Below are 5,207 nucleotides of genomic sequence, written 5' to 3'. Positions count from 1 at the left end.
AGAATTGCCATGTAATCATTAAGCATCCATCATATAGAAATTCGGCAGAAGGGTAGAAGATTACAGAAGAAGAATGAAAAACAAGGAAATGCGTAATGAATATGTGTTTTGGGTAGCAGATGTTAACGGAGGATTGAGCACTAATCCCCAGTATCTTGTGAAAGAAGAAAAGAAAAAACCAATCATTATTGACTGACATGTCCTATTTACTCTATCCATCTAATTTAATTAATTAATCGACTGATCTTCTAAAACAACGCCATGGCAATCCTTTTGGTCCCCGGATATTTCGTTCATTTCAAGGCACATAAATTAAAACTCAGACAAGGATATTTCCGTCTTTTCGGTTCATCTTCGAGTCATTGATTTTATACTTAAGCTAAAACAACAGACTGAAACCGAAAACAAAAAGAGAGATTCATCTCCATTCCCAAGTGGACAAACCTCATCATCAAAATATAAATAAAATTTGTAAGCTTTAAACAACAGCTGGAAACAGAACAGTAATACATACATTAACAGAATTGAACACTACAGAGACCGACCCTCTATTGGGTCCACAGTAACAAAAAACTCCATTACTACCTTTTTGTTTTTGGGTACAAAATGAAGGAGATAATCTACCTCTTTTAATTAACAATTTGCTTCACTTAAAGCACACAACAATTCGAAAGAATGAGTTCTAAAGTAATTTTCTTTTTTTTTTTTCCAAGGAATGAATCTTGGCAATAATTTCTTACACAGAGTGCCTGCTACTGCTTAGACAAAGTATGAGGATGTCAAAATAGTTGGTGAAAAATCCAAAGTAATTGCAACTATGGAGAATCCAGATAGTACTTCAAATTCAATAAACATGAAAAAATCTCTACCTAAATACACAAATGAAGTAATTAAAGGCTTAGATCATGTAAAATTTCCACTGGGTGTTATGCATCCGAAACCAACTATAGTGTCTTCTTCCAAGGAGCAGGAAGATTAAGATCTATCAAAAACGTTGTCAAATTTAGAGAATGAGTACAGTAGCAGTTGCTGCAGCAGCAGTTGTTGATGAAGGTGGCAAGTGAGATCTCTTATGGCCACCAAGAGCTTGACCCGACCCAAATACTTTAAACAAAATGGGCACTCAAAGATCGAAACTTTACCTGCATTTCTTGTCTCCGCAGCTTCACAAACTTTCTGTGTCGCCAATGCGTGATAAGATCGAAAACACTTCTTGCACTTCTCACACCGATACTTCACGACTCTTCCCTTTTTTTACCATTTCCATCTCCTCTTCTTCTTCCCTCATGTTCTCACCCACACATCCTTGAAAGCATCATCAAACACATGGCAACACTTCTTCAGGAGAAGTATCAGACACTGAAAACTGGTTCCGGCTCGGTTGGTGACTCGCTGCAATGGGTTTCTTCACTTTTGCATTCTGATCTCCTGTGATTGTTGTGAAGTGTAATATTTTTCGGGTTCTTTTAGACGTCTCGAGTTGGGTTTTTGACTCGGTCTCACTCTCTCTATCTTGAACAACAACAGACCCCGAATCAACTGCAAAAGAAAACTCAGGATCTGCAAGTCTGAAACTTCTTTGGATTATTTCTCAACCATAACCCAAAGATTTCTCCTCTGCTACTTCTCCAATTTTACAACTTCCACTTCGCGTTCTTCCCCCGAAGAAGAAGACGAAGAAGAAGTGGTCTGTACAATACCAGTGGTGCTGTTGGTGTGGTGGTGGTGGGGGGGTGGTGTAAAGAGGAATGTGGAGGAAGAGGAAGAGCAGCCAAATGAGCTTTCATGTGACCACCTAAAGCTCTGCCATTGAGAAAGACCTTGGACAAAGTTTGCATTTGTGCTTCTCCATTGCTACAAAAAACAACACAGAAGCACTTTGTTTTTCTCTCTCTCTCTCTCTCTATCTGTGAAGTATAGAGAGATTGGGAACTTAAAAGGAGTAGGTGACAAGCATTCCTCCACCAAAAGACACACACAACCCAAAAATTATGATTCTACATATAAAATATGAAAAAGAACAGTTGTAATTTCTTAATTTATAATTAATTCATTATATTCAGAATGCCCAAAAAATTATAAAAATGTGTGATCATGAATGGGAAGAGGGACAAGTACACATGCAATCTTGCCCATTTATGTCTTTACGCTTTCTGATTTCTCCCTTTTCTGGTTTAATTATATATAATATACCCCTTCATTTTCCTTTTTCAAGTTCAAATATTGTTAGCGGATGTTTCTTCATCTCAAAAGTAATAAAGGAGTAAGTGCAAATTGTATGCGTGAAAGAGGAGCCATTTATTTCGTAGAATCAGATTTCCGTTATTAGAGGGTAATTGTGGAAATTAATTGCGTGGCTTGCTTTACAGTTATGCAAGTCTTGTAGCGAAGGTTAAGGGGTCAAGCTCAAGCATGTAATAAGATGGGCTAACTGCCCCCTTCCACTCTTTTCATGGTAAATTTTATTGTACCTTTCCCGTTTGAGATTCTAAATCAATTAAAAAATTTTGTAATGTTTGCCGGTTATAGTAATATCTTTAGCATGCCGCCCACGGTCCGTCTTGTAGCCGTGATCACAAGCGCACCTAAGAAGCCAGACTTAAAAAAATAATATAGAAAAAAGTCAATCTTCTCAAGCATTAATTACATATCTTGTACCCGGCATGAACCTATAATTGCGAAACAATGTTCATATTAGGGGACAATTCAATGTGTTGGCATCAACCACCATACGTAACTTTTTATAATGTTGAACAATTGAAATTACTTCCAATTGGTACGGAGATTTAACTAAAAAGTCTATTGATTTTTTTTTTTTTTTTTCGATTGTTAGTTCTTGATTCAGCTTGGATATGTAACAAAAATACCAAAATAATTAGTAGTTATAATATATGAAGTGTGAGAGTATATAATTAGTGAAAAAAGAAAAAGAGGCCGACTCCCTTCTCGTGATAAAAGGGTATTTGTCTGACTGTGTTGGTGTGATTTGGGGGGTAAATGCCGTTTTGTTAGAGACAAGAGGCAGTGCATTGTGGGTTGAGAAGACAATAATTGAAGAAGAGGCCAACGTTAATACTTACAAGCGGAGAACAGTAATAGTTTTTACATGTTCTGTCTTCACGTTATATATACTCTTATGTTATCTCATAGTCATATCCATGCATTCATTCTACACACGTTCCTTCTATGCATGCTCATCCATACATCCTCCGCCTCCTATTACTTAAAATTATATATATATTTTTATTATTATACCTTCTAAAATCAATATTCTAAAATGTTTATTGAGTGATGTGTTATCATATAATATGATGATGAAAAATTTCTTCCAAGTAATGTGTTACCAAAAATGTGACAAATGTCATAGTGATATTACATTAAATGATTCATAATATGAGATAAAACTTTCAAGTATTACCCAATATACATTTAAAGTTAAAAAACATTGATCATTAAGGTTTCTAAAATAACAAAAATCTTAAATTAAGCTTAATAATTGGTAAACTTTTGCTATTAGGTGTATTACTCAAGAGGTTTTAAGTTTGATTCCCTTTGGTTGCTAATAGAGGTGATCACTGGAGGACTATTCGGCCATTAACTTCAAAGTTTTGGAAGATTAGTCGAAGTATACGTAAGCTAAAGTAGACACTCTTAGTTACCAACGAAAAAAAAAAATTTGCTACTCATATACACAAAAATTCGTTAATTTTAAATGAATTGTTATCTCCAAATTAGCAAAACAAGTTTGTACTTAAAAATATAGCATGAGTGAAATTAAAAATAAATTAATGAGATTAAACTAGATGGCATGCCAATGACACAATATTTAAGTTTACTATCTATAATTAATTGATAAAAAAGGAAGAAAAAACTGATATTTTAATTAGTAATTAGAATAACAAAAAGTAGAACTAAAAAAAAAAAAATATCGATCAATCCAATAAATGCTTGGAAGTTGTAAAACATTATATGGAAAGTAAAAACATATAATAATTTTATTAAGTCCAATGAAAGCTCGAAGACAACAATTGCATGAATACTAGTAAGAATGATCTAGGTCTAATGCAGTAATAATGCTAGAGTAAAACGGGGGGAGATTGTCCCAGTTAAAGAGCGACACGTGTTGAGGTTTAACGTAACCCGTATGGACTGAGGTTTGAAATGGGCCATGGTAGCCTTTGATAGGGTAAGCCCATACCAACATTTCTATTAATTGCTTCAATACTCTTATCCCCACACTACAATTTTGATGGACCCCTTGATAACATTTCCCTAACCTCTTGCCATTTATCCTATTTATTTAATCAAAAGTTATCAATTTCAGTTTGCAAATTATGCCACAAGAATTGCTTCTCATAAATTAACAAAGCTTTAGGCATTTACTACCTCCAAATAAAATAAATTAAAAAACAATATAAATGTGTGTTTGAGAGAGTCAATTACTGAATCCTTAGACTTTAGGTTTATTTTATTGAATTAGTCATCTCTTATTACTTAATGGAATATAATGGGTGTGTACCCCAAAACAACTCTATGTTCATAACTCTAGAGTTACATGAAATTTGAATCAACCAAGTCCAGAGCTATACAACTCTACAAATCAGCCAATACTTAGAATCAACCCAAACAAGACTCCAATGCTACTGAACACTAAAAATATGAGGCACCAAAGCTATAAGAATAAACCTCGAGATTAAAGAAAAAATGCATGAAACATATATTTTCTCCACCTAAATATAGCAAAGCTAAGGACAAAGGGAAGAGAAAAGCTAATGAGCCAGCAAAGGAGAAGAGATCATGTACTCTGAAATGTGGGTATTGCCAAGAATTTGGACACAACAGGTTAAGTTTTAAGATTATAAAATAAAATTATAATTTGAATTGTAATTGGGTGTGTTTTCATAACTTAATGTCTACAACAAGTAACATCATTATCACACCCTAATTTTCCATCTTTAGAGTTGCATGATTTACAGGAATTGCCAATTGGACGTCCAAAAGTAAGAATTGCCATGTAATCATTAAGCATCCATCATATAGAATTCGGCAGAAAGGGTAGTAAGATTACAGAAGAAGAACTGAAAACAAGTGAAATGCGTAATGAATATGTGTTTTGGGTAGCAGATGTTAATGGAGGATTTGAACTAATCCCCAGTATCTTGTGAAAAGAAAAGAAAACCAATCATATTATGACTGACATGTCCTAT

General features: G+C 34.2%; 1 pseudogene; it reads right to left on the bottom strand.

The window, feature by feature from the left end:
* Positions 1-1,352: 1,352 nt before the first annotated feature.
* On the bottom strand, positions 1,353-1,852 carry LOC116106276 (annotated as a pseudogene).
* Between the last annotated feature and the right edge of the window lie 3,355 nt (positions 1,853-5,207).

The sequence above is a fragment of the Pistacia vera genome, unplaced genomic scaffold (assembly GCF_008641045.1).
Source record: "Pistacia vera cultivar Batoury unplaced genomic scaffold, PisVer_v2 Contig511, whole genome shotgun sequence".
In the NCBI taxonomy this organism is placed as follows: domain Eukaryota; kingdom Viridiplantae; phylum Streptophyta; class Magnoliopsida; order Sapindales; family Anacardiaceae; genus Pistacia; species Pistacia vera.
This window is presented reverse-complemented; position numbering and strand designations above follow the sequence as displayed.